This window comes from Dromaius novaehollandiae, chromosome 12, assembly GCF_036370855.1.
Source record: "Dromaius novaehollandiae isolate bDroNov1 chromosome 12, bDroNov1.hap1, whole genome shotgun sequence".
In the NCBI taxonomy this organism is placed as follows: domain Eukaryota; kingdom Metazoa; phylum Chordata; class Aves; order Casuariiformes; family Dromaiidae; genus Dromaius; species Dromaius novaehollandiae.
In genome coordinates, this window is record NC_088109.1 from 8769922 (window position 1) to 8797680 (window position 27759).

A 27759-nucleotide genomic window follows, 5' to 3' on the forward strand; every position below is an offset into this window, starting at 1 on the left:
TCCACCTTCAGCAGAGCTTGCTGCCTTAGGCCAGGTGAACAGACCTGGCGTCTGCAAACTCGTGTTTCTTGATGCGCCGGCGGGGCTGTATTGGCAGTGCCGGGCTGCCCGTCTGCCGCAGCTCCCACGCTGCTGCTCAGGTGTCACCACCGAGGCCGGAGCTGGATGGGATCGTCTCTCCGAAGGCTGGTTGAGGACACTCGGCAGGTTGAAGCACTGGCTCTAGGGCTTGTCTCCCAGGTTTGCTCCCTTCTCTGGTAAGATTCATTTGTTGGCCCAGGACTGTCAAACAGACATGAAGGGCAAGCAAAATATTTGATTTCCACTCTCTGAGCTGGGAGCAACTTCCAGACCTACCCTTTAGCTTGTGGTTCAGGTTAAAATAGGTTTCCATCCATATCCTCTCTGATCTGTCTCCAGTGAGTGCTCTTAATCAGCAAGGGTGTTTTCTGTGCTGTTCGTAAAAGCGATTGCACTGGGCCTGAAAAGAGATAAACAAATTCAGTCTTTACCAAAGTATTCCTAGAAGCATTCTGGGAGACATGGCCAAGGGGGGTATAAGTGCACACGTACACTCTTTAGACATTTCAGAAGTCTATGTTACTGTGAAATGATTTTAATGTAGCCCAGAGCATAAAAGCTGTTTGAAAGGTGTCAGCACTGTGCGTGGACTGGCTGGAACTGAGCAGGGGTTATGGGCTGAATGGGTGCCAGGGTGGACTTGCACATTTAATAGATAAAAGCCTGTGTGTGATAGCAGGAGATTATAATGGTTTCCATTTCTGCAGATCACCACTCTTTAGAAACCAGGGCTTCTTGATAGCTGTACCTATTTTTGTAGCACTGTCAGACCTATCTATTCAACAGGTTCCCTTTCTATAGTATGTTCTACAAGTGCAGAAGAAAAAGGGGTCCCTATCCCAAAAGCTGCTGTCATCTAAGTAAGAGTGGAAGACAAGGGAGTGCAAAGAAAACCATGTTGATCAGTGTGATGAGCAGCCACTGTCAAGCTCTTGAGGGCATCACAGTGTTAAAAAGAGCATCTGTAGCAGAACAAGGAGGCACCTTTGCAAGTACTTATAGGGAGTTCTCCTAAGCAGGAGTTTACTGTCCAGAAAATATGCTTTCTTGAAAACTTAATAGCGAGTAACAAAGACTGCTGTAGTGGCCCAGCCATTAGAGCTGCTGCTTTTAATAAATGACAGTATGTCATGAAGGACATTGAAAGCAAAGTCAAGCAACTTATGCTTGATGCTGAAGGGGAGGAGATGTCAGAAGAGGCATGCAAAAAGAGGAGTATGTGTCAAAATGCTGGTGAGGAAACTCTGCAGCAGGCTGCTGGCTTGCTGTGAGCAAAGCAAGTAAAGCTGGTCATCTAACCAGGATGTCAGATGGTGAGAGTTCAGCCAAGAGGGAAAGGCTGTCACTTCATGATGCTATGCTGAAAAATTTCAAGAGAATTAAGCCTCTTTTTGGGTGAGGGGAGTCATATACTGGGCATTAGGAGACATTGGAGAACATGATGGGTTGTGGATGTGAGTGACTTACACAGTCATGTTGTCAGTAATGAAAGAGGATGGGGATAAATGGAGGTGTGGTTAGGAAGGAGCTTTGTTTTAGCCAGGAAGAACTTGAATTAAAAGCAGATCTAAATAAGAGATCACATTAGAGAATGATGCAGCGCTTTTTATTTGTATAGAAGAGAGATCTGGAATAGAACAGTGAACAGTACAGTTACCTCTGGTGGCAGTCACTGAGTTGGTGTGTGGAGATTTTTTTGCTGGAAATGAGATGAAAGGAGAAAAGAGGTCCAGAACTGTGCATGTTCAAGGTCTGGTGAGGATAACTCCTTAGAGAGAACATGCTAAAAGCAATTGCTGGGAGATGAGAGAGGGGTCGGGGGATCACAGAGGCCAGAGAACATGATTTCTAGAAGAGTGTGGTCAACCATGCTAAAAGTAAATGAAGAAGGTTTAGATGAAGTGTCTGACTGAAGTCTGGACAAGGTGAAGATAGAAGAGACTTCAGCCAGAGAAGATTCAGTAAGATGTGAGAGAGAAACTGCTGTCTATACTGTCTTGATGTTCCTCTCCAACAATGAGCTACAAGCGGGAGCAGTGGCTGGGAGGGCAAGAGGAGAGTCGCAGACTTTGCACTTTAAAGGAAGGAGCTGCTAAAGGATGTTGGTGAGGGGAAAACTGGAGAAGAATAAGAGCTTAAATAAGGCTTAAGGTAAATCAGAATAAAAGTGGGTGAGGGAAATTGTGAGATGGCACTGAGATGCTGTTGGAAGAAGGAACAAACTGGGGCACTATTGCAGAAATGAGGAAAACTAGCCAGCTTGTGTTTCTTGGGAGAAGCTGCTGAGATCCTGTGCATGGGAGAACAAGGGAGGCTGGAGGAGTCAGAAATTGCATCAGCCAGAGCTGCAGATACACTTTTTCAAACTCAGCTGGATCTTAGAGCTGCTTAGTTGGGAAGCTGATGGGAAAGAGCAGTGGAATGAATGGATCTGTGGTTGTGTTACTAGTTTCAGCAAACAAAATGAGACGAGCAGTCAGCAGGTCGGACTTTGGGAAGGCAGTCTAGACTGGGCTGAAATGAAGCTTGACAGAAAATCGGCAATTTTCAAATAGAAGAAAGGACAGGGAGGAGAGGTTTGCAGAGGAGGAAAAGCCTCGTTGAATTCTCCAGATGAGGTGATCAGAGGGGGGATTTGTGCAATGGAGAGGTGAGAGAGAGAAGTGCTAGCAACATACCCAATTAGCAGTTTTGGAGTGACTGAAAGAGTTGCACAAGGGCTGCAGATCAGCTGCACAAAGATGAGGAAATGCAAGCGTAAGAAACTGGCTGGGCTGTCAAGAGGTCGCCAAGGACAGATGTGGGAATCGCAGAGGAGAAAGAGCTACAACTCAAGTGCCGAGCAGGAGGATGGGAAGAGCCTGGGCAGACCATGGATGAAGCAAATAAGAGGAGAGAAATGATTTGAAAGCAGCAGGGACAGGAGGGAGCCCTGACCTCTTCCACCATGCCTGTCCCAGAGCAGTTCAGTGGAGGAAGGATGCCCCAAAGAGCAAGGGAGCACCGGCGAGGTCCAGGGAGCTGCCAGCTGGACCGGGCTGTGGGCAGCTGGGTGAACATGGAGCCATGAAACAGCCAGGGGTCGGGGAGGGGAGAAATCTAAAGTGGTGGCACCAGAAAGCAGGTAGAGGTGTGGACGGGGATATCTGGGTGGAGCGGGTGGTACGCTGGGAGGACGGGCCTGGATCCAGGGTCGTCAAAGGGAAGGACAGAAGAGCATGGTGGAAAAGGATAGGCTTGGCATGGAAAATAGGAGAGGGCAAGATAACGGGACAGATGCTGCGATGAACAAAGGGTGAGGTCAGAGCGACAGCTAAGTGGCAGACAGACAAATGTACAAAAACAGAAAACAAGAGGCAGCTCCTGCCTGCGGTTTTTAGGTACAGCGTTTGGCTGACTGCAATCACAAGTGATTGATTACAGAATTAGACTTGTGCTATTTTGGCCCTGTGACTTCAGATGCTGTAATCTAAGCCCACTGTGTGTTTATCCTTGCATTGCGGATAACTGTTTAGGCACAGGGATGATTTTGGGGGAGACATGTCAGAAAGCTTTTGCCCAAACTGCGTCTGTAATCCTGCCACTCCTCTCATCAATCATCAAGCTAATATAAAACTGGCAGCGTGCTTCCTGCTCGAGTGTTGTGCATTTCCAAAGGCAAAGTGCACTATTGTTTAATAGCCAATTATTCACTGGCATTGATAAACAGGCTTTGCTCGCGATTACTGCAGCAATTACTCACTTGCCTAATTTAGACATGAGGAAAAATTAATTCAGGCTTCCAGTTGATCATTTATATCTCTGGCTGCTGTAATACACATAGCAGTGTACTGAAAACAGCTCCACCATAAAGGAAACTGATCTGCTCAAATTGATAACAGATTTTACTGTGGCTCTGTCGCTGTGAGAGGCATGACCGAGTCCGGGCTGAAGGCCTGTGGATGAGGGGGGTTTGGGGGCTTTTCTTTTGTGCTTTTGGGGGCATAAAAATATGAAAATCCTTCTCTTATACCTTAAATTGAAAACAGCAGTTCAGAGGGGAGGATGGTGCTGTGGTCAGAAGGCAGCTCAATGTACAGCTAAACAAGCAAATAAAATAGTAGGATGTTTAAGTAAAGCGACCTCACCTTCCCCCAGATGACCCCTCAAGTGCTGATGGACCTGTCTCCAAGCAGCAAAGTCCAAGGCATTCAAGGAGGGCTCGTGGGGCGATGCGGGAGGACCCTGGCTGTCCGGTTCAGAGGGATGCTGCGGAGGAGGTATATAAAATAGCTAACAGCTTTAGTAACGGTGAGTTGCAGGCATCATATTTACTCTTTCTCGTGACTGGGGAGCAGTGAGATGGAAAGGCATCCGTGTGGAACTGGGACAAGGAAAAGCTGCTTTTCTTTTCTTTTTCTTAATTATTATTAAAATAACTCTGCAAACCGGCCTTCTGTTCCAATGGACACACCTCTGTGGTAACTGTAAGCTCAAGTCCTCAGTACCCAAGAGAGAAGCACTGGTGCGTAACCCCTCCAGGTTTTCTCTCCCCCTTCCTGGTGTGGTTTCACTTTCCAGGGCTATCTTGGAGCTTGCTGCTGGCAAGTGTTCAGCTGGTTTCAAAGAACAGCAGGAAGAGCATTTCTTTAAATTACGCCAGCGCGAGCCCGATAGCGCATTCCTCGTCAGCACGGCTCATGCGCAAGGTAAAATCGCCTCCGTATCTGGCGAGGAGCGTGTGCGGGGCGACGGGGCCCGGCGCGGCGCGCTGAAGTGCCCCTTCGCCTCCAAAGCCGGCTCGGGTCACCTGCGGACGCTCGTCTCTCCTCTGAATTCTCGTGTCTTCCCCGAGCTGCCTCGCTGCCGTGACCTTTCCCGGCGCAGGGCTTGCGTGACCAAGGTGCGTCCCTGCAGGCAGCTCTCGCCCGGAGGAGCGCCTTGCGCGGTGCCTGTGCCCTGGCGAGCCCGGAGCGGGGCTGCGGCAGCTCCCTGTGTTCAAAGCAGGCTTCGTGGGTGTAACTTGTAGGAAAACTGAAAACCAGCAAAATCTGTCTCCTTTAGGACTCTGGCTGACATCATGGCAGCCAGGAGCATCTAGCTGAGGTGGTGACATGCCAAGGTGGGAGCGAAGATGATGCTGGTCCCTTACCAAACTTAAGTATTAGTCAAGCGGGGGACAGACCAGGGCTGTTAGCTTGTCTAGAGCGATGCTGGTTTCACCGGGCTGCACTAGCACTGGCGTGCCCGAGCCACACAGTGGGGCAGGACGGGCTCTCGGCGTGTGACAGCTGAAGGTTGGCCCTGGTGACAGCAGCAGGCACAGGGGCTCCACGGGAGCTCCTGCCTGCTAACCCCTGCCCGCATGTCATGGGCGTCTAATGCAGCTATGGGAAATGTGCACTGGGTAGGTGGGAAACTCCACGGTACCCGGGGATCCCCGGACTGGGGTGTTTTGCTCCAGGTGTGGTGGCATCTCCCAGTGCTGACCGCTGCCCCGTAACGGGGCTGACCGCAGGAAAAGAACAAAACTATCATTTGGAGTTCATCTTATCTGGGAGTATCATGCACGCTCAGGAACTGTGTAATTCGGTTGCCCTGCTTAGCCAAAAGCTAAATAGTTTCTAAAGTTTATTTCCTGTCTTTATAGCAACTGTCTGTCTCTGTATTTATTTTCGCTGTGAGCTACTGGTGAGCTAAAAATAAGTTTTGGGGCTATTATTGTTGCGGATTGTACAACAATCGTGGGCTGAAGCCGGGCCGGTTTGGGAGCGAAGAATGTCCCCGGCCAGCCTCCCCGGACGGGCTGCCATAATTCTTGTGTTATACTGAAGCACTTTGTCGCTCGCGGCAGAGAAGAGCTGACGTCTCGCATTGTTGTTACCTTGAGAGGGCAGTTATCGCAGCTAATCCACCCTCCAAGGCTTTTCCTCAGGATAATTATTGTTTCAGTGATTCATCTTGCAGACCCTGCCCTTCCTTATTCGCACAAAATATCCTGCTCCCTGCAATATTTCTGGGTCAGGCTCGTGCCGCACATGTGACTTCCCCCCGGGCCCACGGACAAGCAGCGATGGATTAAAGGTCAGCGGTCCCGGGCGGGCGCATGCCGCGGGGCGCCAGGGGATGCGGTCGGCGGGCGCGGGGCCGTGCTCGGTGGTGTCCCGCGGGGGGAGCGGTGCCGCTGTTGTTATGCTGGAAAATTTCACTGCTCCTGTCTTCAGTGGAAAACATTATCACCGGCACATCCTGGCGTGTAACTTGCCTCATTTATTATTGTCCCGCGCCGGCTTAGTGCTTATGGTGCAGTTCTAAGGTACTTAGAGGGTTGTGGTTTTTCAAGGAAACATAACTCGTGGGGGGGTTTTGGGGGAGAGGAAGAATCCTGGAAGTTTTTGGCACAAATGGAGTCAAATTTTACTGAGCATAAAAAATGTAACGTGCACGGGTCTGCGTGACCTGGGGCCGGTGCGGCCACTCCTGGAGGCGGCTCGGGACTCCCCACCGGGCCGGGCCAGGCTGCTCTGCCCCAAGCCATTTCCAGGCTGAGCCGTGGGCTGCTACCGCCGAGCCTGCTCGATCGTCCTTCAGCCAGTCTGGAGTGCTGCGAAGGAAACCTAGGTCTTGAGTAAATCCTGTCCGGGGGTGGGGAAAATAAGGGAGAAAAGAGCAAGCTTCAGACCCGATGTTGTGCTCACACTGCGAGGGTGCAGCGAAGGTGCCCGCGGCCACGTCTGCTCCAGCAGCCCCTCCGAGGGGCACACGGCTGTGTGCGCGCAGGTGCGGTGAGAAACCCCTCTTGCTGTAGCCAGCCTCTCCTTTGGCATAGACTGGCCAGCCGAGCTGGAGCTTTTCCAGCACTGAAGATCTCCGTGTAGACTCCTCGAGCAACTGAGAAGTCATCGCCCTTCTGGGGCACTTGCTGGTGCGGTTCCCGGTCAGCGTGAAGCTGGGTCTGCGTTAGCTGGCTTCAGCATGTGCCTTTTTCTGTGTCCTTTTAACCAAATTCATCTGGTGAGCTCCAAAGTGATGCCCTGCCACGCACAGCCTTGCATATTAAGGCTCCATTTGACTCTATACTTCTAACTTTTCTTCCTTTCCTCCTATGTTTTAATTCTTTGTGGGTTTTGTGTGTTCTTGGGGGGGGGGGGGGGGTTTGGTTTTCTTGTTTAAGTTGGCAATGTATTTCAGTGTTGCAGTATGAGCATGCTCATGCTGTAGAACACTTCCTGTGAACCTCTGGATCCAGGTGGAGCAGGATCGCTGTCTTCAAACACGGGTGTATAGCTTTCGGTATCAAGAAATGACAGCCAGCACACCCAGTGTTGACACACAAACTGAAAACCGGCATGAGCACCAGCCAAAACAAACTGGTCACGCGCTCCACAGCAAGCCCTGGAGGGCTGTCCTACAGCAAGCGCCGGCCGGGAAATCGGGGCAGGTACAGGGGAAAAATACTAGTGGGTGAAGCCTAGTGGATAGGGCTCAGCTGATAGGATTTGCACACTAAAGGGGACCAACACTTCTATGCTCATTACCCAGTTAATTTTGTGTGGGCTGATAAGTCTAACCATCTTTCATGGTATGGTGTATAGTTAGAAGTGTTGTAACATCTTAACTACTTTCATCTTAAAAAAAGTGTTTTTTCTTTGTTCTCAGAGTTTGTTGGAAAAGCTAATGTAAGCAATGACCAAAATGCATTTTTTTAAAATTCTCCCAGAGGCCTGTACTTGCACTTAGAGTTTCATTGAATGTTTAACCCCAGTTGTTCAAAGAACTGGGGGCTTTAGTGGCAGAACAGATATTCAGTCTGTTACTTTGACACCAAAAAGGATGTCTGGTACTCTGAATCAGCTTTGGTGTGTCTAAAACGCTTTCTCTCCTTTCTGGCACAACAGTTATGGAGCAACACTGCAGAGAGCAGTTCCTGGTGGAAGCAAGTGCTTCTTTCAGCAAACACAGTGTTGACAGCAGTTTCTCTTGGTTGCACAGTGGCTGAAATGAGACCATCCACACTGTGCAGGTACAATGAACTTGTATGAATTGTTAAGACTTTCACTGGTATACAATGAAAATAGCTGAGCAGAGTTCCTGATGCTGGGGTGCTGATGGTAACCTGATGAATGAACAGACCCATGAACTACCCCAGCAATAACGGGCTGGAAAAATACTGTCGTTGACCAGGCACCCCTCTTGCTGCAGCTGCCGTGTCCTTACGGGTTGGTGGCCACCCTGCTGTCTCCCAGGAGGAAGCTGTCCCTCAGAGCACAGGATACGCGCAGACCCACACACTGGAAATCACGATGCTGTGTCTATAATCATTAGACAAGTGAGTCCTGCCTTCATGGGCTAGCAAATAATGGTGATTTTTAGACTTCAAATTCCTAAACCATGATTAGGACTAAGCAGTTCTGTTTGGACGGAGATGAGTTTGGCAGCGTGCGAGTCCCCGTGTTACCATGGGTGGTGCCAGCCCTGCTCCAGGTTGCCCCCACATCACCAGCACCCTCAAAACATCTCTCCTGCATGACATGTAGAAGCAGGCTGGGGTTTATTAGCATTTGCTTGTGCATAATGTGGTGATAAAAATCATAATCCTGTTTTGGCTCCCACAAGTATTAATGAGCGATTAGATTTATCTTGTCATACCTGAGTACAGTGAATTTTTTCTGTCACTGGGCAGAAGTTTTCTTTTGAACTCCATGGTCATACCTTGGACCCTACTTGAATGAATAACAAGTTTCTGGTTTTGTCTGTGGTTTCAACCAAATATTTTTAATATTTCAGTCAAAATATTAAATCAATATAGCTAACTGACTTCCAAATTTAACTTATTGTGCTGTATTATTTTTATTAACTCCTACATGCATGGCAATAATCATCTTTGTTTTTCACAGAAGAATGTGTAAAGATTGTTGGGCCTTTTGCAGTATCTCCAACTTGACTTCAGGAAGACAAACACAATATAAATGTTGTTCCCACTGCTCCCAGTTTGAACATCAAATGGCATCAGGCTGGCTATCAGCTAATTACCCATGTATGCCAATGAGGGGGCATAATGGTAAGGAAAATAGTTTTGTTTGGTTACTTGTCTCGTGGTAACAGTTTTCAGAATGCTTAGCTGGGATGAATTGATTCTGGAGGAAGTTCACATGGATGAATATTCAAAGAAGCTACAGATTAGTTTTATATGTTAGGTATTAGATAAAGCACTTCAGAAGACTTTGCACGCAACTGTTGCATGAATTTAGAGTGCAAATCCATATTTGGATTTCTTTAAAAGCTAAGCTGGCCATAAGCAGAAATGTGGACATTAAGTGAATCAACGTTAGGAAAAAAGGCTTTTGTGTGTTATGTTCTCAGAAGAATAAAAATAGAGCTCTGCCTGGATACTCTTTTTGAAGTGTCTACCTTTTGATATTCCCTTACCAGCCCTAAAAATATTTGCATAAAAGATGGTGACAAAACCAATTGCATATCACTTGCTCACCTATGCTGTCTAAGTAATGGCATCATTTATGAAGACTTCCCCCATCTTCACTGACCATAAGCCAGATTTGTAAAAATATTTAAGTGCTTATCTGCTCACCAACTGTCTTACCTCCCTATAAACATTGCAAGTCTGTTTCTTTTACTTGTAGTAAAATCTAAATTGTTCAACATCCATTATATAATACTGTAAGATGGAAACTGTATTTCACACATGCAGTCATTTAATAATACTTAATAACATGCTTTCTAAAGGGCATGTTATTTTTCTGGATGCACTGAGCTCCACATCCTTAAACACTTTGCTGAATAGGGCCTGTGGAGAATCAAATCCTTTGGTTCTATTTAATTATATTTTGTTGTCTTTTATTTTATTGTAGGAAAAAGTTTGCATGGCAGATATGTCAGATGATGAACGTGTTTGGTGCTGGACAGTTAAGGCCTGTTGCTTGCACTGCATCTGGTGATGGTAGCATTACAGCCTGGAACAAGTAAGACATGAGAAAATGAGTTTGGGTTTTTTTTTCTGTTCAAAATTGAAATTAAAGGCACAAATCTGTCCTGCAAGACTTAGGCCTTCTAGTTTTTGGGTTTTCTCAGAATCTTATTTCACTTCAAAAACAACTGTTAAGATTTGAGAATGTTAGCTTTCAGCTGACAGTGTTTCACACACTGAATGTTTCAATTCAGGTGCAGCAAACTCTGCTAGAAACACAGTTGGCATGGGATTGTTGTGTGAAGGTATGTAAAGGTACCAGTCATTCAGCTTTAATAATGTCTTCATATGATGAAAAATTCTTTTATGCAGAAATCCCAAGATATTTGGGCTGCTGATCACTGTTTTTCAGAGCCTAATTTAAACCACAGCAGGAAAAAAAAATCAAGGATGTAAGAATACTTCATTATTTCTTGATCTGTCTGAAAATAAGACAGAAAGGAACAAAGACGTGTCAGAGCTTGCATGTTCACATTTTTCTTCTGCTATTGAAGGCTCTTTGAGAAGAGAAGTCTTAGTCATTCAGTCAATGAATTTGTACTGAATCTAAGAACAGCATATGGTTATTTTCTGTTGCCAGTTTTGATGGAGGGAATTTTAGTTGGACTGTAGAGGGACTAAACAGTGATCAACCCAGTACAGTCCACTGAGTGAAACAGTGTGCTCAATCTCAAACTTGCTGATTAGCACTTAGGCCTTTGGGGGGTTTTGCTTTTTGTTAACTTTTTTATTACTGTTTTTGGAAATTAGTTCCTGAACACTAGCATTTAAGCTAGTCACCTGCTAGTCAACTGTTAAATACTGTGCAAGAGTAGTTTAGATTTTCTACCATCACAGCTGTGTGTACATGCAGTTTAAAATACCTGGGATTGAGTCAAGAGTCAAACTAATTGACAGAGCATGGCAGAAAAATCTATATACAACTGTGCCACATGTGAATCCAGAAATGGTCCTCAAATTTCATGGGACCATGATGTTGCTCCAAAAACTGAAGTTAAAAGGGAGGAAGGGGGAAAGAATTGAAGAGGGGGGATTTTTTTTGAGAATCTGTCCTGAAAACTCCTGTGTTGCCCCTTCTTGAAATACAACTACCTGCACAGAGTTGCTGAATAAGATATGATAGGCAAGAAATACAGCAGATATTTTTCCCTTTACAAGGTAATCAGTGGAAGGAATCTCTTGGTTGTATTTCAGAATTTTTGAAACAGCAGAGTATGCAGAGTCCTAGTAACCCAGCAGGGACAGAGTTCCAACCAGAATTTAAATGCAAAATAGAAAATAAGTATTTTATTAAAAGTTAAAACTTCATCACCCTAGAAATATTTTAAGTGTCAGTGAGAATTTTATATAGTCTCAATCACTAAGATACAGAAGTGAACAAAGTAACAATATTGTAATGATTAACTCTGTATTAAATGATTACTAACTGGCATCTTACTCTTCTTGATTAAGGTTAGCAGATATGGTAAAGTTCCTCACAGGAACTGCCTCTCCTGGAAGTCATTGCAGTCCTGCAACACTGGCAATCAGTGCAGGTGCCCACAGAGCCATCACGGTCCAGCTTGCTGCATTTTCCACATCATCTTCATGCAGCCTAGCTACTACTCAGTAAACAAGCCTTTCCTAACTGAGTAGAGCTTAGAGATTAATAATAGCTTTTTTCTTTTACCTAATAATTATCCAAATATTTTGCTATATGTAATAATGTTAGCTGCTTACTTTATTCCAATTGCTCATGTAAAAATGTACTTAAGCTCAAAGTGAAACCCTGCCCTGAGATTAATGGAAGGATTTTGGACTTAAGCTGAATCAGGATTTAAACATGTCTGTTCCTGCCAAAGGATAGTTTTCTAAAGCATGTTGTTCATAATTCATCAATTTAAAAGTATCTCCGCAATAGTTTTGCATGTATCATTGTGCACTTTTCTTTTGAATGGTTATCTGAAACTTCTTAGAATTTAAGTAAGAATTGTTCCCTGCATTTGTATTCTTCAGATACTGATATACTCTAGTTGTTTGCCTCTGTAATCATGAGATATTTTGACTTGCTAAGGTACCGGAAATGCCATTTATGACTAAGTGTTGCACTGCTGTATTTAGAACTGCATCTGCAGTGTTACTGTGCAATAAGGGCAGAAGTGGAGAGGGTCTGAGGCAGAGAACAACAGAAATACTGCTCTGTTCCCCACCAACACCACTGGGACACAAGGATGCTGGTTGTGTGTGTTGACTTTGCTTATTTGCACTGCAGTGGTAGCGTTGGCTGCTGGCTCTCCTATACTTGCCACATTAGCTGCCTTTAACTTGAAACTCTTCCAGAAACAGGAAATAGATTCTATTTGTTCAAAGCATGAGTAATTGAAAGAAGTCTGCTTTGTATTATCTCTTTAGCCATTGGTTTCAGCAGCTATGCATCGTTACACCATGTATTACAAGGCAGTTTAGGTGGTATATGCCAGTTGCTGAAGCAACACTTGGGATGGTTATTACCTCGATCTCTAAAAACACTTTTGGGCTTCTTTTGTAAAGTAAGTATGAGGGAAAGTCTTTGACAACTGGTGTGCTTATTTTGGTGTAAAATATGCCTTAGTTCTACAAACCTGGTTCTAACAGCATCAGTCCCAGCTTAATTGGGCAGAATATTCTTAAGAGTCCTGAGTATTAGCTGTTTGTACAGATTTCTCATTGTAAGAGTTGAAGCTCAAAGTACACCTGCCTTGCTCTCTATCTTCCTTATCCTTCCTCTTCTTTCCACCCATCCCCCTCTCATTTTAGGCAGCTATTGGCAGGAGGAGCCATTTACATACAAATGATTCCAAGGCTGAATCAGGTTTCACATGTGACAGCACTTCAGGATACTAGCATTAATATATTACTCTCTTCACCTAGCAATTTATGGCTAGTTGCTGGGAAGGCTGAGAACACAGGTGCATCTCCAAAGGTAATGTATGCTATTTAAATCCCCTCACAGAACTGGGACTTAGAATTGCACAATTTGATTTTTCTCCTTGCTGTTCTTATATTGTGCTGGTTTAATCATCATTTACAACATCATTTATACGGAAGAGCTTTAATGTCAAAGGAGGTAATTTTTCAGTTACCTCCTATTTCAGAAAGAACATTTTCAATCACCAAAAATACAATTCTTACTATCGTTATATGACTTGGAATACTTTATTTTGAAATTATTTTAATACAACAGGCTGAAAGAACAGTGTTTTACTTTCCAATGCATATAAACACTCTTCACTCTAGTGCTTGTAAGTATCTGAAACAAACTTGTATATAATTCAACATGTTAGGACTATATAGGCAATAAAAATAAATGGCACTATTGATTTTTGTGTGTACATTGCAACAAAACATATTGACATCTGATGCTTCTAGTAGTTCCTGTCATAACTCTTCATCTTTACAGAACAATTTCATAAAACTTACCACTAAGCTGTTAGCAGAAATCTGCTTTCTTAACTAAACCCAACTGCTGGGCTGCTTAAAGCTTAGCAGGGGTCTGGAACCAACACTGTGCACTGAGGCCTTTAGAGTTGAGGGACCTTGTTGCTGTTTGGGCGTGTCAGTTGAAACCACCGATTTTCAATTGAACTGGACACTTTTGGTCAGACTTTCTTCTCTTCCTTTCTCCCCTCTGCATATCAGGTATTTTATACAGATTGCTTGGTTAATCCAGAAGATGAACCACCTGTATGCATTTCTCTACCTATTACTGAGTGCAGCAGAGCCTGCTGGTTAGCAAAGGAGATGGCAAGAACAGCCTTTTGGCACAAGAATGATGTGTGTTCCTAATGAACATCATAGCATGAGATCTAGCAGTCAAGAATCAAACATAAAATGGAAATTCTAGTCATGTATTTGCTGACTTCTCTCTAGACACATGTGACAGCTAAGGGTTCACTTTTTTGCATCTGTTCTCAGAGGCTGGATAGAAAAGCACACAGAACTAATGGTTAGGAATATGATAGTTTCTCAACCTAAGAAACTCCAGTAGAGAATATCTTATGAGTTAGGATAAAATTCTAACGTAGGTACCCATGGCTGCAGCTGTTCTCTAGAAGCTCTAGTATCTGCTGCATAGTGCAAACTATAGAAAACAAAGGAAGGAATTCTTGCAGTAAGATTCTTAGTTTTAATAAGCTATCTGCTATAATCCTAGATCTCAAAGTGAGGCAGCACAGGTGACTTTTTTTAGCTGAGAAAGTTCCTATGTTGCAGACTTTTGGCACAAATGCTAGGAGTACTCTTCTGAAGCATAGTGTTATCAAGTACTGTTTTTTCTTATGGAAAAGTTCAAGAGGGCTCAAATTTCACATTACCAGGAAAATTTCAGAGCATACCTTCTTCCAGAGGGGTACAGAACAGAAATAATTCTCATGGGATATTGATCAGAGCTGGAACTGTATTCTATTTTTAGAACTCTCTTGGAATGCTTCCAAGACCACCAGGACACAATTACTTCAAGATGGGTGGTAAACATGTCTGTGTTAGTGCAAACTCTTCTGCACTCTTTGCTGTGCATTCTTTAACCACTGTTTCTTTGCTTGGAAGGATTCTTTGTGTTGTCACCTCATCCTTGGACCTCTGACTACACATATGGGAAAAAAGCAAAATCCTGTGCTTTGCTGAGCAGATGCCATTTACTTGTGGACCCTACAGATGGTCAAGGTAAGAAATAATCTGATCATTAGATGAGATGATTAAACCACAGCATGCTTCCTTTCTAGTTCAAGCCTTATTTCATTAAGTTGCTTCCAGTTACAAGAAAGTAAATGCCTGTACAAATCATAGGTAAGACAGCATTAGTAATGATCAGGTGAAGGTCAATTACAGTTAGCACCCATAGATGAAGAACTAAATAACCATTTAAGAAAAATAAACTGAGCATTACTGCCTTCCTCTACGAAGACATGATCAAGGCCACTTATGGTATCGTGTAGGAGGGACTATATTTGATGTGGTAGAACAGATACTGCAGTAATTCTCCACACTGTCCGCTTATCACCATACACAGTGAAAGTATATGGAGACATTAATCTCACTTTACTCACAATTTAGGTACTTTTGCCTAAGTAGCACTTAGGACTCTGAAGAGGAGGTTTTTTGTAACACTTGAAAAATCTGGCTCTGATACATGTTTAGATGTATACAGCTTCAGTCAGAGACTAATAAATTTAAAGCTGCATCTACTACATGTAGCTAACAGTATTAAATCTTATATTAAAAGAAGGGTAATAATCTGCACATCAATTCTGAAACTTGCATGTGACACCAAACTTAATGTTAAACAACTTTATATAGTTATTTAATTTAGTACCAAAATCCTGTTTATGTGTCTCTCACAACAGAGGCTTTACAAATGTGGCATGTGATAATGGGATCATCACAGGTGTGGTGGCTGGCACTGATTTCTTTTATAAGCATATTCCTTCAACTTATAAAATGCTAAGTACATTAAAGCTTATAAGGAGTTTGCTCTGCTAAAGATCAAACTTATGGGTGTCTGTTTCTCTTCCCAAATCTTGCCTGTTAATGACTTTATCAGCTGCATTTATGCAGAAACCAAGCTGTAATATGACCAGACAGCCCACCCTTTCAAAAAGTCCAGATATTTATGCAGCAGCTTAAACTTAAGTTCACAAACTAGCTCTGGAGTAAGCAGGGTTCCTGACATTTATAGCGACACTAGAATTTTTTTCCTTTACAATGTGTTCTTGATTACTTTCAATAATGTAGGTACTGTTTTCTTGTGAAATCTGCCTCTATTTTGGAGAAAGTAAAGTCCATTCACCATAACAGTTGCATAAAACACTACAGTTTATTAAGTCAGTAACTAAGTCAAACGTGTACAGTTAAATCCATGAAACAGGTTCAATGTAAGCATACTCAATGTTTTTTATAGTATCTAGGGAAGGATTGTGTCTTACTGTCAAAGTACTGGCTAGTGCAGACATAAGACTTCAATGCTGTAACAGGCTTAACCATTAAAATAAGTCTTCATATCCCACAGCATAAGGTATCAAGATGAAGCCCTACAAGAACTAATTATGGACTTTTTCAACCTACAAACCCATGAGAGAGGGCACTAAGCAACCATTCATTTAATCCACGATTGAGAACTTGTTTTATTAGGCCTATATGTTTTATTATGCCTATATGTGTACAGAAACCACTAGCTTTCAAATAAGTTGTCCACTGATCCTTCTGGGAAAGTGAAACTTTAGTTTTTCTGCTTGAAATGCAAAGCCAAAAGGAACATGTATTTTAGTTATCTGTCTCTAGGTACATTGTATTGGTACCTCAAGTGAACTTTTAGATAGGCATCATGCAACTTCAGGGAACTTAAATCTTAGTCTTGAAGGAGTTACCTTCCAAACATAGCCTCTTTCCTGCAAGGTATCACAACACTAATGTCACCAAAATGGCAAGCACACCCTTAAATGCAGCATTTTATCATACTGAATTCCAACTAGTAGTACTAAACTTGAGTTTAGTGCCAAGTCTTCTCATATACCAGTTTCACTAAGCCTCAATATGCTTAGAAATAGTTTGTCATTTCTCTTCACATGTCAAAGCTGCAGAAGTTAAGATGGAGCCAAAATGGTCCTGTTGTTATAGTAAAGCCCTAAGAAAGGCAGCAGGTTGTATAGTTACCTCCTTGTGAGCAAAATCCCTGCCCTAAAACTATGCAACCTACTACCTCTTCCTAGGAGCCCAGTGTTTCCTTTTTGCAGTTCTTACTAAGCAGCTGCTCTCTGAAGTCAGTTTAGCTTACCAGCTGCTTTTGATCTTCTGCATGTTAGGCCTGGGTACATACTACAACTTTACACTGTCACTACTTGTAAGTGGTTAACTAGTTCAACATTCCTGGCTTAAACACTCTTGCAAGGCTCCATTTTCATTCTGACTTACTATGCTGAACTTTCAGCCATGAAAAGCTATTTCATGCTTGTCTGTCACTACAGCAAGGAGCTGTCAATCTACTCTACAAGTAGTTAGACTGAATACACTCTAGCTCTTCAAGAGGAAAAAGCACACAATAAGATTAAACTGTCTTTTTATAAAAACAGTAACTACCTCAGAAAAATTGAAGATCTGGATCTTGGGTGCTCAAATTCTATAGCTTTACACACACACACCCCTCCCAGAAGTATTTTATTTTGTTTCAAAAGGTAGATTTGGCCATTCAAGTCAACATTTTAATGTTGTGTTACATTGCTTAAGTCTCACTTGCTAGAAGAACTAGAAAATAATCAGACAAAGCAGAATTCAAAGTCTTCCTCCAACTTTTACTACTCAGCTGGGGTTGTGGCATTTTAATACCTTACAGAAATTGAGGTCTCAAAACAGTTTAAGGCATAATGTACCAGTCTGAGCCACCTGTATTTTTAGATTCAAAATCAAATTGTTTTAGACTTTCCACTCCACTGAGGCAATTCTGTATCTAGTAACATATGCACTTTGGATATCCAGTCAGCACTGTGCCACTCACCTTGGAAGAAAAGTCACAGCAGTCAAACATAACATTTGGGGGTTGCTCCATTCACACTAATAGTTAATTCTGCAAATTCTGTCACTGATAAATTTGATACTCTACAACCCAAAATCTGACAAATCTATTTTTATTCAATGTAGATATGAATTACTGCAAAGGACCGCAGTTTGTTTTACTCCTCAGGGAAGGCAATAGATTGTATAGTTATCTCCTGAACAGGGTAAAATAACTACCCTACAACTATACAATCTACTACCTCACTCTGACAGAGAAGCATATATTTAAGCTCTTTCCTGAAGTAACTCACTACAGTCTTATTCTGAAGAGTATTTATATCTGATATTTCAGTTAGCAATGGTAAACAACACAACTTATTAGAACATCAATCATTGCATTTGATTAGTCCACCATATGCATATGAAACTTAGTCTATTAACTTTTTTATTCTTTAGAGGAGAAGAAATTAATGTAAAATGATAACCTGAACTTTCCAAGAATGAGAAAAATCTAAATGCAATTATTTTTAGATATTACAAAAATACATTCTCCTAAAATACCTTATCTATAAACATTCCAAGTACAGGAGCTCAGTAGAATCTGCCATTGAACTTAAATTGAAAAGTTTCCGCTGTTGACTTTCTGCTGCTTTAGGAAAGACAGTAGATTGTATAGTTATCTCCCAGTTGTGGGTATGACCCTAAAACTATACAACCTACTACCTCATCCCACAGTGCAGGCATCTTCACAGGTGATGCAGGAAGAATGTGATTTTTAATAAAGTCAAGTTAAGCTAGCTGCAAGACACCATTTACAGCATAAAAAAAAAAACTGATCAAAGAGAAATTCCTTCTCTCCCCAAACATGCAATTACATTTTTACTTTAAAAATAACATTCCTTAATTTCAAAATTCTATGAATTGCTTAGGTCTTAACATATTTCAACTTTACAGAGTTAGCAAGTTGTAGTAGTCATAGCAATTAGTCATTAAACTTTTCTTTAAAAGTACTATTCTTGTCCCACAGATGTAATCTCATCTGAAATTAGAAGAAAAAGTCTATCAGAAACATCATAAGCAAACCTAAATTTCCTCCTCTTTAGAATTAAAAGTAAAACCAAAATCTAAGACCATAACAATGCAAACCATTTACATGGATCATGGGGCCTTGATGTTTATAATTCTGATCAAATATATATTTTTAATAATACATATATGATTTTTTCAGCTACCATAAATGTTAATAGCTCAAAGAAAAATTATCAAAGTATTTTGTGCTTTTCGGTTAGTCTGAAATTACATGAAGTTCTGTGCATAAGGACTGTTTTATTACAGACAAAACTCATCAAGATTAGATCCTACACTCTACACCATTTAACTGTTACACCTGCTTTGCCAAAAAGCCACTTAAAGCATACATGGTTTTTAGATCAGAAACAAATGGGCTTCTCCAACTGATCTTGATAATAACCTTAAAGCCAGTTTCTGCATTAACATAGTTCAACATGATCCTGAAGTTTAAAAAAAAAAATAATAATATATTGAAATCTAAATACTTGCCAGACAGATGTGACTTACAGTCCCCTTCTTAGCAAAGACATCTTGAAAACAGAGCTGGAGAGGAAAACTGATTATTTTGTCAATGCAATTTATAAGATGGCTGAAAATGTTTACAGAAATATGGTTTTTCAAACACTAAATACATGTTTTACTAATACTTCACCCCAATTCTAAATTGAGATTTTTAGACCAGTTTTCAAACAAAGCCTTGATTAGAACAAGAGCTCCTAATGCATGTTAATATCCTTGCCAAAAAACACAACGTGTGATCCAGTGCATTAATATACAAAGGAATGACATTATTCCTTGAATAGTGCAGAAAGAAGTACTTTTCAACCCCCTCAACATTTTACTCTGGAATCCTCTTTGTACAAATATTGATGACAAATTTTAGTGAATCACTCTTAAAAATTTTGCTTGTAATTCATATGAATCCCATTATTTGCTTTTGCTAACTTACATGCCTATCAGAGCATATATTTTACCATGCACAGATGGACACAAGCAGTTGGTGCTAATGCCCAAAACAGAAATAAATTAGAACAGGAGTACTAGGACAAAGTCAAATGACTATGAAGCACTGGCAGACATCACATCCTTTAAATTAGTTCAGGGAGATGTCCTGCTGTCAAACAGATATTCAGTAGGGAAGCTGACAATCCTCTCTGTTCCTTGTTCTTGCATCCAGACCTTCACCAGTTTAGAATGAGAACTGGATAGCATTCACATAAAGATCCCATCTCTAAGCAAAAGAGGTAGCCCACCAAGGCCTCTGTACAGTGAGTCTAGTTGCAGACAGAGCCAAACTGATATCTTCAGTTTGTCACTTCAACTTCATGGAATCGCTAAGTCCAAGGTGTTTAATTTCAGAAGGAACTTTACAATGAAGCTGCTGACTCTCTGATGCACACACTTAAACTATTTTCAGTACTTTGAAAAACCAAATAGGTGTTACTGCACAAAGCAAGAAGGCATACCAAAAATACAAAACAAAATATTTAAAGAGAATACCTGCAAATTTGCAGTTTTATACCAAAGCCTGAGGGATACTAGATTTATAAGCCTAAAAATCAATGTTTTGCATTGCACCACATCTAGATAGGTTATCTAAAAAACTAACCAACTTGACAGGATGTATCAAACAGATCTTATTTTTTTTCTATTGACAGCAAGACTTCCCTGGGAAGTTCTGAAACTTATATAAGAAATTTCAAATTATTTTCTACCACCATGACTTGATTTTTCTGTTAAGTATTTGCTGTTCCTCAACCAATAAGAATCTGCCTGCCTTCAGCTTCTTAAAACAAGAGCCTTTTATCTAACACCACTGTGCATAGGTTATTTATTATTTAAAGTCAAAAATGTCCTTGAAGAAAATATTATGAATGACTTCCAATTTTTATCCTATGACTACATACACTTGTCTGCTCTGAGATCATAAAGTGCTTTAGTACATTAGGAAATCCTCATTCTATAAATATCATACCTTATAAAAGATCATAGTGTATCCCATCTTCTAACTACTTGAGAAAAGCAGTTTTATCAGTATGCTACAGCAACCAGGTAGGTATCTGATAGCAATTTCTGTTCAGTTTTTTTACTAGAATTCTAATAACAAAAGGGCTTAGAATTAGTATTATTAACCTTCTTCTGAAGGAAGTTCAAGTGAACTTTTTTTAACTATGTATTCATGAATAGGCTGCTTAATTTCATGTTCTGCTTTGCAGTAGTTTAGGAGTTTCCTAAGAGATGTACTTGTGGGTTATTTCTTATATTTTCTAACTGTATACTTAAGTTGCAATGTCCTTTCAAAGAATGAGATCTGCTAGGAGGTCTACCTGTATGCTTCTTCCCTGATATTATGTATTAAATCTTCCTGGCACACACCAAAACAGAGCAGCTTTATAAGTTATGCTCCTGGCACAGTCTCTACTGATTTGATAACTGTTACTCACCCAAGTGAGTCTGCTATTGCATACATCCCTGCAACTTAAGTCTGACATCATGCTACAGTAAAGCACAAGGGTTTCAGTGCCATCTGCCTGCGCTTACTCTACTTCAGCAATAAACATTTAGACAATGATGAGATTTTAAGCTCTGAAGCAGTACCTTTGTAATGTGGTTTCCTTATTAACAGCTGTGCTCAAAGCACTATTTTTCGGTCACCCATAGGTCTCTATTTAATAAACCCCAAGGCAGTTAAAGTGAAGGAAAGTGATACTAATTGTACAACTGTAGGACTCTGGCAGAGCACTGAGAACAGAGGAACGAGTTTACTGCCAAACACCTTACCTCACTGGAAGTTGCCTGCCGCAGCCAAGGGCTGAGGCTCTAGCCCATACGCAGCTTTGACCACAAGATGGAGCTCTGGGGCTTAGATGAGCAGCCCTACCGGCAATTCCTCACTGTTTTATCCCTTAACTTCCCTAATGCCACCTCTAATGGCACGGCACTTCCAGGCTCCCCTAGAGTCTTTCAGTGAATGCATTTCAACCACCTTCTCCAGTGACACCTGGAGTACCTACACATCCAGGGTCGCAAATGACCACACGCAGACTTACAAACTCAGGTCTGCTTGGTCAGCGGGTTTTGTTCAAGTGTTAGGGATCTTTTGTTGGGGGAACAGTGTGATAATGCAGACTATTAGTCATCCTTCATATCCTCACTTCACTCAGCTGTCCTATACACTGTCTTTCATCATGAACTATGCACATACCTCCTGACCCCTCTTCCAGTGATATTCAGTAAGATATATCTATATAGTTACTGACAGGAAAATTTTAATTAGTTTGAATGAATAATTCTTCCCATTCTACATTGTTTTGGATTGTACCTTCCTTTTTATCAGTGTTGATCTTGGTGGAGCCTTGCTCCTAATTTGTGTCCAACAGAAATGGCAGTAGTAGAATCTGAATTACCTCTAGCTTTCTGAAGTATGTTTTTTCATGCTTTTTTCTGATTTTTTAAAATCTTCTGAAAGTGTCCTAAACTGTATAGAAAATGAACTCTAGAATTTGTGTGTTTTTGTTTAGTAGCACACAGTGTAACATAAGCACTTTTGATCTGTTCTCCAACCAAAGAGGGGGGGAAAAAATAGCTCAAATGATGGTTACAATTTTTATTCATTACTCTGCTGAGGGAACAAAATGCAAATTTCTGGAAATAACAAAGGTGTTCTGTTTCATCTTAGTGTGATCCTAAAAGAGACAAGTGCTTTATTCTCCCAGCTGATTTTGTCCACTTTGCACAGAACGCAACTGAAGCTGAAGGTGAGTTTGTAAAGGCAGTAGCTCCTACGTTGTCTAACTGTGCTTTACTGACATCAACTACTACCTGTGGGCTGGAGATAGGTACCTTAACTTGAGGTACATTATATTGTCATATATCCTTTTGTTTAAAACAAAAGGAAACAAAAACTATTTGACATTGTAAAATTGTAAACAGGTTGTTATTCAAAAAGATTTTCTTTAATGCTTAAACTCAAAAAATTCAGTGCATGAAATTAAGTATAACAGAGAAGTCAAAGCTGTAAGTTATTAAACAATATATGAAGATTAAGACTAAACAGATTGGAAATCTTGTACTTTCTCCTAGCTAAATGCCAAGGAAACACACCTGCACTGAAGAGCTGCACAGACCAAGAAAACAAAAATTCTTTAGGATGTAAGCCTTGCAATTTGAAGTCCAGGAGACTATTTAAAAAAAACAAAAGCCTCCTGCCAATACCTAAAAACTTGAGATTTAGTACCTCCATATGAACATGGTAGTCCATTTAGCTGAAGTACACTGGAATGTATCTTTGAACTGGCTTTTTTAAAAAAAAAAAAAAAAAAAAAAAAAAAAAAAACAAAGGAGGAGAAAAGGAGTAGAAGCCCATTTCAGCCCACAATGCTGTATGATGTCTGCTTTAACTCTAAGCATGAGCAGTACCAAAGTCCATGCAACTAGGTGGCAATGTATGCGTCCACTCCAGTGTTTACAAGTTCTCAGTATTTTTCACACAATAGAAGATTTATACTTTTGTTTGTCACTAGTAATGTACTTATCTAGTGTCTCAATCCAACATGCCAGAATTTTTTGTAATATCTAAATCTGATTTACATGTAGTTGCTTTAATACAAAGCATTCTGATTCCAAGTAATCACAGCATGAAATAATACTGTTTCATTGCATTTTCAATGAGTATGTTTGATTTATTTTTCTAATCACATAGTATCAGAACAAACTTAAGTATCAAGAAACCATGGCTTGGAAGAAATTAGAAGTCAATACTGCCTGCTCATGCACTGAATGAAGCACATCTCCTGTGGAAAAGCAAAGTATGTGATCATAATTAATAATTTTTAATATGAAGAAAGGACCAAACTAAGGTGAATTCTAGCATGTTCCTGTATGTGAACTTGACTTCACAACCTTACTATTAAGCCAGCTCCATATAATCGATGCATTATCATTGATTACTTCTGGAAGTAGGACTTCAGATGAATGATGCATATTCTAAACTTAATCCTTCCTAAGCTATTCAAAATTATTTCAGTAGTTTATAAGTTAAAGCTTGATTCTCGCTATATCTATTATGAGCAACTTTTCTCCAATGAGATATGCACATTATTTTTAGAAATAGTTTAGTATTTGATATAGACAAAAAACAGATCTGTATTAGTGTCCAAATTAGTGCATAATCAAGGTGTTCAAGAACAGAAACCAGGATGTCTATTACCTACCACTGCATCACTACAGAACAGCAATATACCTACATAATTTCATTTGACAAAGATTTAAAAAAAATACTCTGGAATTTTTTAACCTTTCATAAATACTTGAAGTGTATGTACACACATACACATATAGATACAAAACTTTGGAGGTACAGACTGTTGAAAACGTAGTGCTAAACCTAGTTAGTGTTCAGCATTCAAACCCTAAACTTATCCCTTGCAGACATGTTAGTTCTGAATCCTGTTAATTGAGGTATACCACATAACAGAAGGAACTGATTTTCTAATTTCTGGTTTAGCATACAGTATCAATGCTGGCAAAAAACCCTAGCATTAGATAACACACTGTAGTGAGAAAAATGACTACACTAAAATGCTGTCCAATTCTCACAAAGTCTTTTGAGTATAGGTTTCCATTAGTTCACTGGCAGTATAAATGTATATATAAGCCTATTGCTGTTTAGCTACAATTTCAAATGCCCCAAAGATCTCAATGCCTTTCTCAAAGGAAATCCTCATTTTGGTCACGTGTCCCTGCTTGAAATGTACATTTAACCCCTAGCTCTGTGTCTCTCAGGACATGCTACTAGTAAGTGGGATATGCTGTTTTATTCCTACAAAGGAGTTGAATCTTTCAGAATGTAGATGACTGAGAAAAGTGGAAGAAACATGGGATTTTTTTTTGAAGATGAACAGTTACTGATAACATTTAAATTTACCAAAACGTTTACCAAATTTGTGTTCTTCCATAGAACAGCAGCTGATTATGAAAGCCATCCTACCTATTAGCAGAACATGTTATGCTGACAACTTCTTATGCATGAAGCTTGCATATCTGTATAATTAGTATTTATATAAATTCAGCAAATTATTAAGTTAGTGTTCATAAAAAAGCAATGTTTTCAAGAGTGTTGTTGTTAATTGGCAACATAATTAAACTTCTATTGCCTGTAATAAATACTGGAAGCCTTTTCATATTTTGCAAATAAAATATTTCCACTAGTAACACTAGAGGAAAACAAAGAAGGCTATCAGAGGTAAAGTGAAAATAAAGATATTGCTTTTTATTAGTGGTAAAAAAATAAAGTAACTTGATGTTTTGTCAATGCTTCTTTTTGCAAATTCTCTTATATTACTATGCAATATAAGTTCCTAACACAACCCATATAAATTGAGGCTGCATTTTTAAGTTAGAGTATCACCACTGGAAAAGAAATACCTTCAAGAATTTTACAAAAATAGAAAATATAATATGGCTATTAAGTCCCTCTTCAAGAAGATAAAGTATTATTAAATCTATTACTATTAAAAGTTGACTACACTGACAAAACTGCAGCAAGTTTGGAACAACAACTGTAAATAATTCCTTGGGTAAGTTTAGACTATTTAGCAACTGAGTGTTGCTGTACATGGAACAAATCAAATTTGACCATAGGAGCTTTATTAGTAAACAACTGTTTCAGTGAAGCACTCCAGCAGTTCTCCACTATGGAAACAGAAAGAGGGTGACCTATTTATGAAATACTGTTTTTACACTAATTATGGTAATTTAAAGAAATTTTACTGTTTCTGAAAGAAGAGATTCAATTTCTCAACAATTCTCAGCCATAAATTAAATTTGATCCAATATTACAATTAAGCATCACTCTGCAGGACTTCTATGTACCTTTCTAACTGAAGCATCTTTTCCATGCCAGTTCATTTAAGACTTAGGTCACTGTGAGAAAATCATCTTACTGAAATAGTACTGTTAAGAAAGAGTGGCATAAAACATGCAGAAAAGGCAAATTTGCAAGTGAGGACTATTATTAACCTTGAACATTGGGTTGAGTTTTTACTCCTAGAAGCAGCAAGTCTTAAATGTAATGTGACTGAACAATCTTCCTGTAAAACTCTGCTGTGCCAGACAGAGAACCACCATACACATGCTAATATATATATATATATATATCAATAATGGACTTGAAGCTGTGCTAACCATAATGCAATGTAATGTCAGTGTTTAGAGTTATGATCAGTACAGCATATACTGACAAATAAGAGTTACTTTGTGTGATGTCATCCTTTCCACTGCTGTTATTGACAGCATATTTACTTTTAAAGTGAGAAGTATTTTGTAAAGCGTTTTCTTTCCCTTGCTTTACTTCTTCCTCTTCATTGTTGCACTTAATTCTTATAATTCCTTCATTTGCGATACTGCTTTCTTTCCGATCCCACCAAAAATCTGGACATCTCGGGCCTAACGCCTTTCCCCCTTTTCACAGGGACTTGAGGTCCTACTCACCCCCCTCCACCAGCTCACGCTCGTCCCACAGCGCGTCCCGTCGGCAATTGCTCCCTACGCGCGGGAGCCTAACGCGCACCCCGAGTTGTGGGGAGCGCAGCCCCGTGCAGCGCTGCGGCCACCCGGAGACGCTGCCACCAGCGCTGCCCGCCCGGGGCGTCGGCGCCCCGCTCCTGCACGGGCCGCGGGGCTCCCCCCGCCAGGGCGGCCGGCTCCCCCAGGGGCTCGGCGGGGCCCGGAGCCCGCGGCGGCCCCGGGCGGCGGCCCCGGCCCTGCGGGGCTCCCCCCCGCGGCCAAGGTCTCCTCGGCCCACACACTTGATAGCGGAAGTGACGTACCCAGCCGCTGACGGCATCCGCGGCCTATCCCCGGCGGGCGGCGAGCGTAACCGACCACTCAGGAGCGCCCGGGGGCGGCACTTCCGGGCCTTCAAGTTAGTCTGGAGAAAAGAGGGGGAAGGGGGGGGGAGAAAAAAGGCCTAAATGTAATAAAAACGGGAAAGCGACCGGGGCGGCAGGCAGGATGGCTCGGGGCCGCCTCCGCCGCCCGGCGGCCTGGCCGCATCTCGCCACTGCAGCCGCCCAGCAGTAGCCTGAGCCCCGTCTCCACCGCGCAGGCCGCGGGCTTGCCCGGACGGGACACGCCCGGACCCGGTCCCGGACCCGGCGGCGCCGGGTGGACCGCGGGAGCCGGCAACGCCCCACCGCCCCCGGGGGCTCGCCCCGCCCCGCCCGCCGCGCTTCCCTCCGCGCCCTGGCACCGCCGCAGTCCCCAGGCCCGCGAGACACCGGCGGCCGCGCCCCATAGGGCCGCCCTGCGGCGCGCCGCCTCCCCCATCGAGGATGGCGGGGCCCACCAGGGGCTGCGCCCGCCGCAGCCCCGTTACCTGCCGCAGGGTGACCCGGAGCACCGCGGGACCCGGATGGAGTCGCGGCGGCTACTGCCGCCGCCGGCCGCGCTGCACCACGGGAAGGGGCGACGCGCCCCGCATCGGCCGCCTCATTGGTGGAGCGGCGCCCCGCCCCGCCCGCCAGCGCTGCTGGGCGGGGAGCCTCCTGTCTCTCACGCGGGAGCCCTCCCGCTGATTGGTCTGCGGCCGTGCGGCGCCGCCCCCGCCCGGGACTCTCTGTCCTCACTGGGTGGCGGGAGAAACGGGCCCGCCCCCTCCGCCATTTATTCAGGCTTCACTGCAGGGAGCCCCGAAATGGCGCCCCCCTGTGGCGGCCGCGTGGGGTAGCGGCCCTGCCTCCCGCTGCCTCAAGCCAGGGCCCGGCGCGTGGGGCGGGCGCCCTGGCCCCGAGCCGCTCGTCTTTCCGCGGCCCGAAGCGTCGAGCCGGTGGCGCTCGTTCTGGGCAGCGTGCGCCCGTCAGGCGGTGAAGGCGCTAGCCGGCCTCTCCCAGCACCCCTTGGTTGTGGCCGTAGCGCCCTGTGCTCACAGAGGGGTTGCAGGTCCTGAACCAGGCTGAGTGGTTAGCATCGACTGTGCACGTTAGAGACCTCACTTTCTAATCTTGCAGGCACCAGTGGTTTATTGGTTTCTGTAGAAGAAAAGGACCTGTTTCTCACTAGTACTCTTCTGTAGTTTACTGGCTGAGTTTGCCTCTGTTGCCATTTCAGTTTCACCTGACATCATCAGCTGGCTAGGCTGA

The 27759-nt window shown here is 42.5% G+C and overlaps 2 long non-coding RNA genes across 4 annotated transcripts; one reads left to right on the top strand and one right to left on the bottom strand.

Moving 5' to 3' along the window:
• Positions 1-25860, top strand: LOC135329682 (uncharacterized). 2 transcript variants are annotated; one of them, XR_010391228.1, is made up of 8 exons: positions 1-7501; positions 7959-8083; positions 8958-9121; positions 9930-10040; positions 12821-12986; positions 14609-14725; positions 22299-22377; positions 23322-25860. It is a non-coding gene; the product is annotated as an uncharacterized LOC135329682 (long non-coding RNA). The 2 variants fall into 2 exon arrangements; XR_010391227.1 differs by lacking the exons at positions 1-7501; positions 7959-8083; positions 8958-9121; positions 9930-10040; positions 12821-12986 and having other exon boundaries at positions 14180-14725.
• Positions 15857-27105, bottom strand: LOC112982861 (uncharacterized). Of its 2 annotated transcripts, none has more exons than XR_003259079.2 (4): positions 26997-27105; positions 26449-26549; positions 19109-19162; positions 15857-18587 (listed from the first exon to the last, which is right to left on the bottom strand). It is a non-coding gene; the product is annotated as an uncharacterized LOC112982861 (long non-coding RNA). The 2 variants fall into 2 exon arrangements; XR_010391226.1 differs by having other exon boundaries at positions 19109-19175.
• Positions 27106-27759: the final 654 nt, after the last annotated feature.